The sequence below is a fragment of the Choloepus didactylus genome, chromosome 8 (genome assembly GCF_015220235.1).
Source record: "Choloepus didactylus isolate mChoDid1 chromosome 8, mChoDid1.pri, whole genome shotgun sequence".
Taxonomy (NCBI): domain Eukaryota; kingdom Metazoa; phylum Chordata; class Mammalia; order Pilosa; family Megalonychidae; genus Choloepus; species Choloepus didactylus.
In genome coordinates, this window is record NC_051314.1 from 51,279,770 (window position 1) to 51,296,676 (window position 16,907).

Genomic DNA, 16,907 nt, shown 5'->3' on the forward strand with positions numbered 1-16,907 from the left:
TGGAAATTCATGATAACACTAATGTGATTTTCATAGTCAATTCATATATACTGAGATGGTTTAAATGAAATGGAATTTTATGTGATATGTAGAATTTTATGAACCATAAGATCACACCTGCCTGTAACATTTGCAGAGCCCAGGGAAGACTACAGATGGAAGTCCATTTACCATATGTCTAAATAGTTAAAAGTCACACCTTGACAAATATACTTTCATAATGACCAGTAAATCAGGCTTTGAATTTAGAATTCTCAGACACCGTGGGGTTCCAGTGGGGGAGTATTTGCTGCCAGCCCTAGCCTGCCTCTGTTCTCTTCTCACTGTCAGTTCCAAAATGTACCATGAGAAGTTTCACATGCACACTTGGGAACACCCCAGCCCTCCTGTCTAAGATCCATTCACCAGCACCCAACAGCAGCTCCTTAGTCATCCCTCCATCATGGAGTGTGCATACTTGTGATATGTCACCTTAGGAAGTCAGAGGCAGGGAAGAGGTCCTCAGAGACCATGCAAATCATCTTGGAACTATTTTGGCAGGGAAACTTGGGGTACTGGTATCCAGAGCATGGTCTACAATGGAGGGTTGGGCCTCCAGGTGAGTATATCCTGTGGGTCTGTAGGCTCATAATCCTATGGGCAGGTATAGCTGGAGGAGGCCTAGAGTCGGGCCCTCCAAAGTGTGGGTTCCAGGGTAGGTTCCCTCTTTCCCAGGTATAAGGGCTGTACTGCAAACTCTCTCCAGTTTAAAAAAAAGCTATTATCAGGCACTATACTAGTCACTTTCCATAATTTACTTCGTTTACTTTTGACGATCACCCTGATAGGTAGGTATTATTACCCCCTTTTTACAGATGAGGAACCTGAAACTAAGTGAAGTTAAGTAATCAGCCCATGGTCACACAGTTAATATTCATTATCACAGAAGTCCTGCTACTTCCAACATTCATCATAATTCATCATTCATCAACTTTATCAATTTTAGACTATCTACATTGTAAAAAGAGGGATGATTAAAGCATGGTACAACTCTTTAACCTTTTCAATCCAGGGGTGATACTGTAACTACAATGGCCATGTTTCTTAACCAACCTTCTAGATCCTGCATGATCTGACATCTCTCATTTCTTCTCCTAGGACATTCCCTCTTGCTGCCTCTGCTCTAGCCACACTAACCTATTAGGACCCTGAATGCATTGTGTTCCATTGCTCGTTGGGGCCTCGTGCCTAGGATGCCTCCTCTTCACGTCCCCACCTCACACTCATTTAATTAAGCTCAGCTCTAATATCACTTCTTCATGGAAATTTTATCGACTCCGCATTCTAAAGCAGCTTCTCCTTTTACAATCCTCATAAAACCTTGATATCCCTATATTTGTGTGATTATAGGTGTGCTGGTTTCTTTGTACCCAACAGTTCATTTCTCAGCTTATCTCTGTGCTGTCACAGTTTACTATAAGCTGCAAGGAGAAGCCATGCTGCATTTTCTATATTTAGCTTGGAGATCTCTTAAGCTAAGTATTCCAGCTTATTGCCTTCAAATTCTGCCTTCTATCCAACACCAGAACTCAATTTTGCCAAATTTACCACCACTTTAAAACAAGGATCGCCTTTCTTCCAGTTGGCAATGACACATTCATCATTTTTGCTCAAGGCCTCTTCAGAATTATCTTTAGAGTCCATATTTCTACCAACAATCTCTTCAAAGCAATTCAGGGCTTTTCTGTCAAGCTCCTCACAATTCTTCCAGAATTTCCCCCTTACCCACTTAAAAAGTCGTTCCAACATGTTTAGTATTTGCAAGCTCAGCAGCACCCCACTTCTCTGGTACCAAAACTCTTTTCCAAAGAACATGGCATTTGGAGAGAAAAGGGCTGCCACACAGGCCTTTGGAAAGGGTAGCACAGCCGCTCTCTCAAGCCTTGAGGATAAAACTATGTTTCGTGAATGACTCTCAGACTTTGAAATCTAATGGAGTTTGCCCTGCGGGTTTTAGGAACTGTTTTGGTCCCTTAAACCCTGTTTTCCTTTCAGTTTCTCCCTATGGCAATGGGAATGTTTATCTTGTGATTGTCCCTCCTTTGTATATTGGCAGTACATAACTTGTTCTGAGTTTCACAGGTCTACAGCTAGAGGGGAATTTTTCCTTAGGACAGACCACACATGATTGATTTTGATGGGATCTTGTACTTACCTATTATTACTGAAATGATTTAAGTTTCTGTGATATTGTGATGGGATGAATTTATTTTTTAAATGCAAAGATCATGTTTTTCTGGGGTCCAAGGGGTGGAATGTGCTGGTTGGTATATATTTTGTCCCCAGAAAAAGTCATATTCTTTAATGTAAACTTGTGGGGGCAGATGGATTAGTGTTGATTGGGTTGGAAACTTCCGATTGAGTGTTTCCATGGAGACGTGACCCACCCAACTGTGAGTGACACCTTTGATTAGGGTGTGACCTCTTGATTGAATGTTTCTATGGAAATGTGGCCCCACCCATTCAGGGTGGGTCTTGATTAGTTCACTGGAGTCCCATAAAAAGAACTGACAAACAAAAGGAACTCAGCAGCTGTGAGTGACATTTTGGAGATGGCCATTGAAAGCAGACTTATGCTAGCCCAGAGTTTGCTCCAGAGAAGCTAAGAGAGGACAAAATGCCCCAAGAGCAGCACTTTGGAGAATGCCATTTTGAAACACAACCTGGGAGCAAGCAGACACCAGCCATGAGCCTTCCCAGCCAACAGAGGTTTTCTGGATGCCAACGGCCTTTCTCCAGTGAAGGTACCCTACTGTTGATGCCTTACCTTGGACACATTATGGCCTTAAGACTGTCACTGTGTAACCAAATGAACCCCCTTCATAAAAGCCAATCCATTTCTGGTATATTGCATAATGGCAGCATTAGCTAACTGGAATATTAGGACTAGTGTTGTTTTTCCTCACTAAGCACCAAGAATCATGAGGACAGGGACCATTTCTAATTTTTATTTTTTGCACCCCACCCTAGCACTAGCAGAGAACCTGATAGCATCCAACAGACCTTCAACATACATTTCTTAAATGTATAAAAGCATGCTGGCTTATTCTCCTAGCATATTTCAGTGAGGGCACTAACCTTTGCAGGCATCTCTTGGGCACTGCTTCATGGAAGCTGTCCCCAGACCCCTCCAAGGCATATTCCATTTACTGGACATTTACTAGATGGCTAATGAGACTCAGTGAACACAACTGATTTACCCAACACACCCTTCCTCGAGCTATTCATCAGAAATACTCTAATAGGTATTGCTCAGATTGAATTTGATAAAAATTACCAGTTGGAATCATAGTAGTGAGTTAATATCTTTATAGTCACTGAAAACCTTTTAAAAATTTTGTTAGAAACAGAATTACTAATTTCCTGTTATGGAACTTTTCCCCCTGCCTTATTTTCTTGAGAGCTTCCTGGTGTAAGCAAGACTGCAAACTGTTAAATTATCACCATCAAACAACATTGCAAGACTTAGGGCTGTTAATGATTTGCATCAGATCTCTAGCAATTAAGGACATGAGCTTTCTCAGAGAAGAGGGACTAATGTCATGGAATCTTTTTGGAGAAAAGCTGTTTTGCATCATCCTTCGGAAGATTGTGCCCTGTTTGTAAAGCAAGTTTATCTAGAAAAGGCTGTGAAATATGTTTTTTCCTTGCATAACTGCCTGTGGTATGGATGAGGTTAGAACACTCTGTTCTCATTCTTCCCAGTTTAGCTTCAGGGTGGGAAGGGTTGCTTGTGCTAAATGCTAAGTGCTGTCATTTCTACCAGCAAGCAAAGATTAGACCCAGAGGAAATATTTTAAAGCAAACTCATGATTTGCCTTGAAAATCCATCCAAGAAGAGTGCAGAATGAATTAATTTAGTGGAATTGTTGGGCAGGGTCAGAGGTCTGATTTTGAATCTTGTCTGGAAACATTCTGGATGATTCGGGTCCCACATTTCATTTCAAAAAGATTAATAATTACCAAGCAAAACTGGAGGTGAATTTATTTTGCTTCAAACAAGTCACAACTTGTTACTTATCTGAAGGCTACTTTATGGGATGGTTAAATATCTTTATAGAATAAATGAGTAAAGGAGTAGACATAATGTTCCAAGAGATGCTACCATTTATGGCCTCTGAATTAAATACAAAAGCTCTCTGTGTTTTTAATGCCTTTTTTTAGGAAATAGTATAAATGAATTAAAGGCCAGATGCCAATAAGCTATCTTAATGTTTTTTAGGCATCATTCCTATGCAACTATGTAAGATTGGGAGAAATCAACATTTCAGACAATCAACTTGGGTATATTGTGCTAGATTCTTTCGAGTTAAAATTTAACTAAGCAATTATTAACTAAAATATCAATGTATTCCCCTTTCAAAAATATTGAAAGAGAAAAGAGTTATATTTAGTTGAATGGAAGACAATTTTCTTACAATGGTGTTTTCAACCTGGAAGTCAGGGTAGCCTAAAGAACTTAGTGAGGTTACTAATACGAATTTGATATTTGCCCTCAGTTCAAAACAATGTGATTTCAGGCCTACAGACAAGGCAGTGGAACAGAAATGGAAAATAGAGCCAAAGCAGTTAACTGAACTTGACCCATGATGCTCTGCAGAAAATAGACATTACTGCACATGGTTAGTAAAAGGAGAATCTAAGATAATACCATTGTGAGGCCACTGTGAACAGTAAAAGGCAAAAGATGAGTTTGAAAGCATGGCTAAAGAGCTTTTGAAAGTTGTTGGAGGGCAAATTATATGATGAGTTGGTTTACTGAACATCCATTATACGTCCAGCACTTTGCTAGATGAATATAAGAAGATTAAAAAAAAAAAAAAAAAAAAAAAAGATTATCCCTACCATTACCTTGGAGGAAGTTACACTGAGTGAGGGCTGAGAGTAGAAAAAGGAGTGCATGTGAAAGCATAATAAGAACAGATATAACTATGACATAAAGCATGACCTTGTTGGGCTAGAAGAAGGAAAATAGGTCTGATTTTCATATTTTAGGCAACATTCTGCTTACAGTGTTATTTGCTGTCTCTTTGACTGTAATGAAGGTTTAACTTCTATTGCTGGAATTGTTTACAAGTGCATATTAAATTAGAACCAGAGCTTTCGGCTTGGAGGAGGCCAGGGTGTAACTTTCTTGGGTCGTCCCCACTTCCAGATTCATCCGACACCAGGCACCGCCTAAGTCTGACCCTGACGTCATCAAAGTCGTGTACCTGAGGTGCACCAATGGGGAAGTCGGTGCCTCGTCTACCCTGGCCCCCAAAGGCGGCCCCCTCGGTGTGTCTCTAAAAAAGGTTGGTGATGACATGGCCAAGGCAACTGGCATCTGGAAAGGTCTGAGGATTAAGGTGAAACGGACCATTCAGAACAGACAGGCCCAGACTGAGGTGGCTCTGCCTCGGCCCTTATCATCAAAGCCCTTAAAGAACCACCCAGAGACAGGAAGAAGCAGAAAAGCACTGGGCACAGTGGAAATGTCACTTTTGATGAGATCGTCAACATTGCCCAACACATGCACGGACCATCGGCTAGAGAACTCTCTGGAACCATTACAGAGGTTCTGGGGAGCACCCAGTCTGTGAGCTGCAATGTGGATGGCCGCCACCATCGTGACATGATAGAGGACATCAACAGTGGTGCAATGGAATGCCTAGCTAGTTAAGAACTACAAAATAAAATGGTTCAAAAAAGGATCAGTTGATAGTTTAAAAAAAGGTAGAACCAGAATTTTTCAAAAAGTTGGAGGGGCAGCAGCTGAAGCACCAAATCTCTTCTGTAAGTAAAAGGATGATGATTAATGGAAATTAAATTATACAACCCAGATGTTTACACAATCACAAAATAAAATTTTACAGAAAAAATGGGAGACCAAATGGAGGTTAGAGGGTAGAAACTGTGGCATAATTTTGAGGAAATCAAAACAGCTACCAAGTAGTCACATTTATTTTGGAACTATTAACGGCCAATCAATTGGTTTGCAAAAATCAGTCCTCACCAACCACCTGTCATCCCACTCCAACACCACTACAAAAACCTCAAAAGAGGAGCTGAGCAAGAAACAGAAACTGCAAATGGAAAGTATGTTAGCACTGCTGAGAAATCACTATAACCATGGCCATGCATTTCAAATTGTAGAACAAGGAAGCCCGCCTATATGCCTATTCCTACCAGTGTTTGTACTGCCTTCTTTACTGTTGGAGTGCTTAGAAAAACTGATATTTCGTGAGAACCTTTGCAAATCCTAATTTGAGCAAATCTACAGACACACACACAATCCATTTATGGCATTTGTTTGTAAAGGCACTTTCAGAGAAAGAGCATGGTTCATTTGTAAGGCTCTCTCTGTGGTTATTTCTTTTCTAGCAAGGCAGAAGTTCCCTAAATAGGTCATCATAATACTGATAATCATATCCACGGTGACAGCTCTCAAGGCATCTGACTGAGGATTACATTTCTGGATGGGGGGAAATTACATTAGAGACATGGTAGTGACACAGGAAGATGTAAGCCAGTACCATTCAAATTCCTTTATGTGTACAGAATTTATCAAATATTCTCTTCATAATATGAATTAAAGATGATTTATTTGGGGAACATCTGTAGGTAGTACTCAGCCTTTTACTTTATAGCTACAGTCAGCATGGTATAATATGCCCAAGTATTTGATTATTTTAATTGTTTAGGTTAAGCACGTAGATCTAGGTGTTTGGGGCTTCTAATGGTAACCCAGAGCCCAGCATATCTTGATAGAAGTCTAGGGATAGCTATTTATTCTCACTTCCTATCACTGCCTGCCACTATTTGTATCACCTTTGACGTATTCAGGAGAGTGACTGGATTCTTATGGGATTGGGCAAGAATAATCTTGAGCATGACGTGTCATGAAATTGAAGAACTCTTCGAACAAATTTATTTCCTAAATATGAGCAAATCTGTTTTTCAGTGTTCAGGGATAAGACTAACCAATTTCTTAAAAGTACCACAAAATTTAAGTTCTTGTAATGTTTTTAGCCAAGAACAAAAGGCTAAGCTAGTGCACACCCAACCAAACCTCCTATTTTTAGCTGTGTCTTAAAGTACTTGAAAAATTCCCCTGGGAAAAAGCTACTTCGTTGCAATCTTAAAATTGCAGACCATAAATAGGATGTTTTATGAGAGTTAAGAGTATTAGTTGAGGCCTCCAGCTGAAGGTAATAGAGTGAAAGCAGATCATAAAATATCCCTATGGCAATCCCAATGACTAGCAAAATGATTGCAAACAACAAGAAACACCAGCCTTTCCCTACCAAAAAAAGCAAAGGGGTGCAACCTAATAATATGGATACCAAAACAAGGCAAAATAAAAACAATACATACACACAATACTGACTAAGAAAACATTCTGTTGGAGCAACACAGTGCAGCTCCTAACCCTCACCTCCCTCCCTGCCCATCTAAAGCCTTTGTTTAAAAAGATGAAATCTTGAGCTGTCACTATTGCCCTCAAATCTGGAAAGAAGCTATTTGGATGACTATCTTTAATTTTTCCTCTTTTTACTGAGGGGTAGTGGAATGGCTTTTGGGCAGAAGTGGGCTGCTTCTCTCTGAAAGAAGTAGAGATGCAACAAGGAATATAAACTCACGAGAAAGGAGATTTCTGTCTGTTTTGTTCACACAGCTATATTCCCACCTGATTCCCAGATTAGCATAGGCCAAGTGGATGATAGACACTTGATAAAAATTTGTTGAATGACTGAAAAAAACTCTCAGAGTATTCCTCTTAGGGTGGTTATATGCCTTTTGATTGGGGGTGGGGGTAGGGGTTAAAACTTAGTTTACATCATGTGACAAATCCTAGAGTAGAGAGCATAGCCCAGGAGTTGAACTCACACAGTTGTCACCCAGCTGCAGCAGAGCTTTCTCCTCTCCTCCTCTCCCCTGCTCCATCATTCCTTTAGACTACAGTAAAGGAGATGGTAATGCAAGACCAAGTTCTCAAGTCATAGCTTGCGGGGAATACAAATAAGATAGGGTCAATGGAAATGGAGTCAAGGAGAAGTCACCTACGCTAGATCAGAACAAAGAGAAGATCTGGAGAGAGCTGTATGAACATGATAAAAAACAAAACCTCTAACAAATATCCAAACATGCTAAAGCAATGAATGCCCCCAAATAAAAACAAACAAAACCAATCAACCATTCCAAGAAAAGAACATAGCATGCAAAAGAATGACAAAACCCCTACTCATAAAGAAAATATAATCCAAAGAACAAAACAAAATTCCTTAAAAGTACTTTGTACTACAGTCAAGTTAATGAGAACATGAACTCAGAAAAGCATGAACTCAAAGATGAGATGATGGAACAACAGAAAGGATACAGAACTAAGGAAGCTGAGGACAAAAACAATATTATAGAATGAATAAATAAAGGTGACATAGCAAGGAACAGAATAAACATGACTGCAAATAAAATTATTGACCTAGAGGAAAAGCTTATAAATACAAGGGGATCATAGGGATAGAAGATAAGAGACTGGAACTCAAAAAGCACTTAACATAAGGAAAATTGATATCCCTGAAGATGAGGATCCACTAAATGGAGCAGGAAAAGATTTACAAATATCATACAAAGAAATTTCACCAAAGAATAAGAATAAGCACATTTATAGATGGTAAGAGCATACCATGTTCTAGGAAATATTGATAATAGAATGCTCAATAGCTTGATAACAATACAAGCTTATCCCTAATTGAATAATTAAGTAGAAATTAAGCAGAAAAAACAAGCCACATACAAGGAAGCAAAAATCAGCCTTGACTCGAATGTATCCACAACCACATTTAGTGCAGGAATAATGTGTATACCCAACCAGCACATCAAGACATTCCATCATGAAAGAATTTCAGGGAAGAAGGACAAATAATTGGGTCTTGTGAATTTCTGGTCTCAATGATTTAGGAATAATGGTGTAGCCAACCTTAGAATATCTATCCTAGCATTTTCCACAGTGTGTCCTTTGAACTCTTATCTCTTGAGGTGTTCCACGAAAAAGGAAACAATTGTCAAACAGTTGGGAAACATAGAATGTCTAAGAGTTCTGTCTTAAAGATTCATAATGCACATCAGCATATAAAAGACTTCAAGACCTTCTGCATTAAAGAAACCTGATATTCTTTTTAAAAACATTTTCCTTGGAATGAATTTTACTCCCCTGTATACCTATTAGCATCTTGCCAAAAGTTTGACAGAGCACATTTTGAGAAAGTTCGACTCCTCATAATGAGAGGAGAAAAGATTAATAATAACTCAAGACAGTGATCAATCCAAAAGTAATTCAATTTATATGTTCATTCTTCCCCCCAAGGATAACAATGAAAAAAAAAATATATATATATATATATATATATATATATATATATATATATATATATATACTTATTTATTTGAAAGGTATGAAATCCTAAAAGCTGTTTTCATGAAGGAAAAGTACTTCTATCAGAGTGGTGGTTGTAGGACCACTTTGAGAGTACTAACAATAAATTTCCTTTTAGAGCAGCCATTTCAAATCTTTAAGCACAGCTCAATTTCATATCTGCTTTGTTTAAAGGAATGTATCTGTGAAGGCTGTTTTCCCACCGTGGAACTCTGGATGTGGCAGGACTCCCTTTCATTACAAAATGAGAGAAATAGGAGGAGGAGAACTGAAACTGAACACTGCTTTTCTTCTTTAGGGAACCAGAAACAATGTAACTAAGAAGGCAAAGGAGTAAACATCTTCCATTCCACAAGAAAAAGCCACCACTACTTTGCAATACCTTTCCTTACTTCTCAGTATTGTTCCAATTTACATAAGCACAGTTTATGACAGCGTGCAACCCCTAATTAGATTACATACCCCTGCTTCTGTACCCTGGAAGACTTTGCTGTCTGCTCACATAATGTCTCTTCTTATGCTACTTTGAACTGGAAAAAAAGTATTCTTGTTCAAGACTGAGTTGTCTGTATTTCCCTCACTTCCTGTCAGAATACAGAAGAGCGCTAGGAATGCGTGTAAACAAGCAGGAGGGAGCTTTCAGCTTTCAGACAGTGATATATTTGTGCTTCTAAGATAGAGCCAGGGAGGTGATTGAGAGAGTAGGTTGAGGAGTAACTGACTTAGAGAAGGTCCAAGGGTTTCGAGGAGTAGAGAAGGGAGGGACCCGTAACTATGCTCCATGATAAGAAGCAGCAATCACCAGAAGATGCTGCCCTCTTCAGGATTTTTAGGGCAAAAGCTACCAGTTAAAATTGGCCAAATGTTTTAAAATTTTGACAATACCAATATTGTGAAGGACACGAACAGTAGAAGCTCTCATATATTGCTGGTTGGGAGGTAATTTAGCAATATCTACAAAAGCTCACGATGTGTATAACCTACATCCCAGCAATCCCTCGCTCATGTAAGTATCTACAGATACTCTCTCATATTTGCATAAGGGGACGAAGTATGGAAATGTTCTTTGTTGAATTGTATGTATCAGCAAGAAATTGGAAGCAACCTAAATATTCAACAGGAGAGTGACATCAGTTGGGCTATCTCCCTACCATGGAATGCTAAACAGAAATGAAAATAAGCAAATTAAAGTTATATGAATCAACAGGGATACATCTCAAGAACATAATATGGAGAGACAAATTGTAGAGGGATGCATAAATATGAATCCATTTATATAAAATTAGAACACATAAAACACATGGAGTGGGATATCATTTATATACCTGAAAACATGCAAAGATAAAACTCTGTATGTGTGCATAATAAAAACATGCATGGGATGACCAACATAAATATAAAACAGGCCTGAGAAAGACAAACATCAAAGACAAGATAGCCATGACCTCTGAGGAGAGATGAGAGAAAGGGGATAGGGAGAGGAACACAGGGGCTTTTGATTAGATATGATATATTTCATTTCTTTAGTGGGTGAGCACGTAAGTATTCATTGTGTTATTATCTATACTTATTGTTGTAGGTCGGAAATCTTTCAGTTAAAATGGAGGAGCTCTGATTCAGATTTAACTAAAATTTATGAAGTGCCTGTCATCTATATAGCATAGTACACTTTCATATTTAGAAGTATGATATAGCTGATACTGGAGGAATCTGTGCTTATAAATGTAATTAAATTCCATTATTCTGAAACTTCTGCATCTTGACTTCAGATCCTTTGTTAGGCAATGACTTCAGCTGACCTGCCAGAATCAAGTTCCCACCTGATCTCCTACCAGATGCTGTAAGCTCACCATTTGACTGGTGGATTCATGGGGAAAGGGTGCAGGTGAAGAAGGAGGACTCCAAAGAAAGGAAATTAAACTGATTTTTTCATTTGCACCCTCACACTCTCTCTCAACTTTCTAATTTCCTAATATTGAAAAGGAGGGTGAGAATAAAGCTATTCTAGTATAGAATTATTAGTGTATGTTGTATGGGGGACAAAGAAAAAACCATCTGTGTTGGTTTTATTTGCATAAAATGGATAAGACTCAAAGGCCAGTTAGTGGAGATGCTCAAACAGAGGCCACAAGATCACCTTTGGGGCACCTGTAGGGGACTTCAAACATCCAGTGAGGTTGATATTCTCCATCAGTGGTTGTTACCTCTGGCTACACAGTATAATCACTAGGTGAGCTTTATAAAATACTGAACTTGTAGCCCTGCCCCCAGAGATTCTAACTTAGTTGCTCTGGGGTGGGGTTGCAAATGTTCATATTTTATAAAAGTCCCTTCCCAGATTATTCTAATGTGCATTCAGCATTGAGAGCCACTGTGCCATCATATTGTCTTTGAGGCCTTGAGATACTACTGTTGACCAAGTTTCAGGCTGTTGGTTACCACACTTGGGATGGTTACTGCTGTCCCTTCCTGTCATGTCTGTTACATGCTGAAAGAAACCTTGGATATTTGTTGTTTGTTTCTATTAAATCTCTCTCTACTCAGACCTGCGAATGTTTTGGATGTGCCACTCTTGCCCACTCTCTAGCTGGAGATTATTCATGGTGTTTTGGCTCATCTTTCATTCTTTTGTGCAAGGCCAGGTGCTTGGAAACGACCAGGATTGTGCCATGCAATGGGGGTGATGAAATCACCCACAAAGGCCACAAGGACAGTCCATTTGTTGTACTGACTAGCAGCCCGGGGCCCTTCAGACCCTTAGCGAGCCTCTGGACTTGCATTCTGGTTAAAAGGATAATAAATCAATTAGTTCTAGACTCTCCCCCAACCCTCACGGAAAAATTGGAGGTATTTGTAATAACAGGAAAAAAATACATAAAATTGAGTTACGAATTTAATTTAACCTCCAAGCAAAGATGGCTTTAATTACACCTTGTCAGATGGTCATTGAGACACTGATTTAAAAATTTTATCTGATTTCTGTTCAATATACTTTCTATGAAATGCCTCTGCATTCAGGCCCTGATATTACTAGGGAATATAAGGAGGAAGCGATCACGGTTCCAGGCCTTAGATAATCCACGGGTGGTTAAAGGGACAGGCACATAATCAAGTAATTACAATAGAATGTGAGACATGTAAAAGGATCTGTAAGTGTTCCATATGCAAGTTATAAAAGTCAGAAAGAGAAGGCTTTGTGTGGATCAGCTTTGTAGGGAGGAGTTTTCATAGAGGCAGGGATGACAAAGTATTGTCCTAGAGCCTTGCTAGTTAACATGTGTTTTATACACGAGCAGCCTTAGCATTATCTGTGAACTTATTAGAAATGCAGAATCTCAAGCCCCATCCTAGACCTACTGAAGCAGAATCTCCATTTTAACAAGATTTCTAGGAGATTCATATGCACATGAATGCTTGAAAAGCACCATTTTGGAGGATGAATTAAGGGCTTTCAGCAGTGGAGGCCAGGGGGTGACGATCCTAGCAGAGCGACACTATCAACAAAGGCTTCGAAGTGTGAAGCAGTATAGTGTTATTATGGTTTGAGCATGGGGTAAACGAGGAACAAGAGATATCATTGGAGAGGCAGGCCTGGGCCTGTCATGAAGGGGCTTCTGGCGCATCCTAAGGGACCCGGATTTCATCATGAAGCAGTGAGAAACCAATTAAAGCCAGTGAAAAGTTTTAAACACGAGAGTGGCATGAGGAGATTTTTGCTTTGGGAAGATGCCATGGGCAGTTGTATGGAGTTTGGAAGGAAGAAGGTCAAGCAGGAGGCAAGGGAGTCCGGCTCTGGGAGACTGTGGCCGCCACAGAGAAGTGGTGAGGCCCAAACTGAGGCACAGCCACGGGAAGGAAGGCAGAGGAGGAGGGGAGACGTACAGAGATACGAACAACAGGACTTACTAAGACGTGACCACTCACATTTCCTTTTGAGAGTTTGTTTATGTGTTAGTTTTTCTTCTTCCATTAACACATAACTTAATTTTTTAAAAGATTTTAAAGGAAAAAATTATGTGTTAATGGAAGAAGAAAAACTAACACATAAACAAACTCTCAAGTACCTAAGCCTAAATAAAAGCAAAATTTAAGAAAATGTGAAAGGAAGACACAGGTATCAATGGTAAACTGTAGAAGCAGGGCAGACTGAATGAAAATGTTTGTTCCATTATTTTTGTGCCATCTCAAATTGTGCTAAAAAGATACTTTTATGATTGGTAATAGATAAATGCATTCCAATTTAGATTAAGTTAAAAATATCAATCCAATATCAACTGTCGGATAATTTTGTAGAAACTTGAACAGAAAATACACACACACACAATTTCTGTATATGTGTGTGTATATTTATATCTCTATAAATATACATATAAGTACTAGGATTTTTGTTGTATTTTTTGCTGTTTAATGATGCAGAGGTTTCAAACATGGTTTTCTTACCAATGAACAAAGAAGCTATTCTTTTTATAGTTCATTAAAGGTGATAATCTTTTCCAAGGGCATATCGTACACTTTATAGCTCCTTTCTTCATCAGTAGCACATACATACTAGAATTTATTAGTCCCAAACTTTTCTTCAAAGGCAGAAATAAATTTCCAATTATTTCCTGCTTAAAATATTAACATGGCTGAATATTTTTATTCATTCTTTTAGCAGATAAAAACTGGATTGTCTTTTTCTTTCCATTTTTAGATTTTAATCAATAACATAAATTATTTATGAGGTTTAGTGTATTATTAGCTGAGCTTTTAAAAGACATTTGACAAAACTTGAAACTGAATTGCCAATGCCATCATTTTTCTATCAGTCATATTTTCCATATCTTTGAAAATATAGTTATTTTATTTTAGCTATTTTATTATAAAAGCATGAATATAAATCCAAACTCCATTTATATATTAAAAACCAAAATCTTAATGAAAATGAAGTATATTTCTAAGACACATTTGAATACGAGGTGAAAATAGCAAAGGGATTGATCTTTTTGTGGTCTTTGCCATCTAGCAAAGACATCCATTCTGACATCTTCTCCCTGAGGAGTTTTCAGGAAAGCACCTAAGGGACCTTTTCTTTCATGTGACCAAAATAGCCACAAGACAGTTCATTTCCAATTTCTTCAACTTGTCTCTCTACCGTGTTTCTTTCTGTCTGCCTTCTTGCCAACAGTTATTTAGACTAGGTCTTCACTGCTCCCTCTCTCTTATTGCTTTGCTTTCTCAATAAATTTTCCTTGGGATTGGAATGGAGACTCTCTAATTACAATTTATACCCCAGAAAGTTAAGACCAAGAGAAAAAAAAGGATCCCTAATGTAGATGTGTAGATGGAACGGAAGCCGTTCCACAGCTCAGCTGCACTGCTAATGCAAACTGATTTGAGCCACCAAAAGCTCAGAGAAAACCAAGCTTGAATCCATGGCTGGCATCCTTGTTGCAATGGATAGGTGGACCTTGAAACTTAAACCAGCAGAACCAGTTCTGTAGCAGCATAGCTCAGCACTCCTACAAGGAAATCCTAAACACAAAGGCCATCTCTCTCATTAACTCTAAATTGGAAGAGCTTCTTGGGAGAGCATTTGGGCAACATTTATAAACAATTAAAAGGTGCAATGCCTTCTACTCAACAATTCCATGCATAGGAATTTGCCCTAAAGGTCCCTTGCCTAAGTACCCAAAGATATATGGACAAAGAGATTCCAAATGGTATTGTTTATAAAGGCAAAAACCGTGCAAACAAACTGTTACGTTTATTACTGGGGAATAGTTAAAAATAATGGCACATTCACACAATGCAGTAGGCAGCTGTTAAAAAGAAGGAGGCTGATCTACATGTGCTCTCATGGGAAAGATGCCTTAGTGGTAAAGCCAAGGAATTGCTTGGGCCTATATTTTCCAACACTCTCCTTTCTTTGATATGGACAATTGACATTCTATTTGATGTAAAGTGTTTGTGTCAGAGTTTTAAGACCCTCTTTCCAACCAGTCCTCAAGTCCCTCCCATATCAGCTTTATAAGGCTAACACTATATCAGAGTTATATTTTAAAAAACCTGTTGTAAATGAGTATGATAATATTTGTACATCATATAGAATCTGTGTATGGAAAACTTCTGGAAGGATACACATGAAACAATTTAACAGTGGTTATCTTTGAGTTGATGGGCTGGGTGTGGGTATGGGGAGAGGGACTTTACACTTCTGGTCTGTTTTTACTGATTTCTCACAAACACATATTTATAATTTAAAAAATGAAATTGAAACAAACAATTCTTTATAAATAAGTAAATAAAATGGAAAAAAATCTAAAGACCATTGAAAAGAGGGAAGTTATCTAAGTCCTTTGGGTTGGGGTATCCTAACAAGGCCCTGAAAAAACTATAGGTTCCTGGGTTTTCTGTGGTGGTCTGTGAGATTGGAGGCTTGTCTGTTTTGCTTACCACGGTATCCCCACTGAACAAATAGTTCACTGGAGCCCCAATGCCACTTGATTCTTCAAAACCTTGAAAGTTATGCCTAAAATCTGACACGGGTATGCAGCACCTCCTCTGCAAAGCCTTCTGTGATTCTTCCAGCTCTTTTTAGTCTCTCCTTTTTTCCACTCCTGTTTCAGATAAATTCATTATCTCAGAGTTTGTGTTTATCTGACCTTTATTTATATTAAATGTATTCCTTTTATCTCAGGTGGTTGATGGCAAGAAATAGGCCTTTAGCTTGACTCACTGCTGCTCCCATCATAGTGTTTTCCTTGTTGCCCTGAAGATCTGTCAATAAGGAATATGGGTTTTCTTTCTCTATCAAGATTGCAGGCATAGGACCTCTTTATGCAGTTAAGGGGAGATCACATAGAGTGTACCAAATTGCATATAATGGTACATCACTGGACTGTAGCAGCGAGTCTCCTGGGAGACTCCTGGGAGATCCACACTTCAGGACAATATTTCAACTTCTTAGCACAAAGGACTTATATGCATCCCCACCCTGCCAACAGGTACACACACACACACACACACACACACACACACACACAGACAGACTCAGGATCTTCATCTGCTGTTACTTCCTGTACACACCCATACTCCAGTTTCACCAAATAACTTGCCTTCCTGGAATGTACAATGCATTCTTATATCAGTAATAATTTGTACCAACTATGGTTCAGTGACATCCAGAATGCTAACCCATATCCATTTTCCCCTTCCTTTTCATTTTGATTTAATGATGCTTGATCTACATAGCTTCTCCTATAGATGGAGGTAAAAAAGACTCCATCATGACAATTGGAGGAGGGGCAAACCATAGTTATGTCTTATAATCTCTGGGTTGGTAGTGTTCTGTATTACTGCCCACTAAATTTTCTTTGGGGTGTGCCCAAAGTGAGTCATTGTACACAGCCCAGCCTAAATTGTAAATGAAATGCATATTTGCCATCCTTATATATGTGGAAAAGAATTTGCT

At 38.8% G+C, this 16,907-nt stretch overlaps 1 protein-coding gene and 1 pseudogene across 4 annotated transcripts in view; one reads left to right on the plus strand and one right to left on the minus strand.

Annotated features, from left to right (window-relative positions):
* Window positions 1-16,907, minus strand: part of SYT1 (synaptotagmin 1) — a 649,966-nt gene that overhangs the window by 18,838 nt on the left and 614,221 nt on the right. The gene's annotated exons all lie outside the window — the stretch shown is intronic.
* Window positions 579-5,701, plus strand: LOC119541554 (annotated as a pseudogene).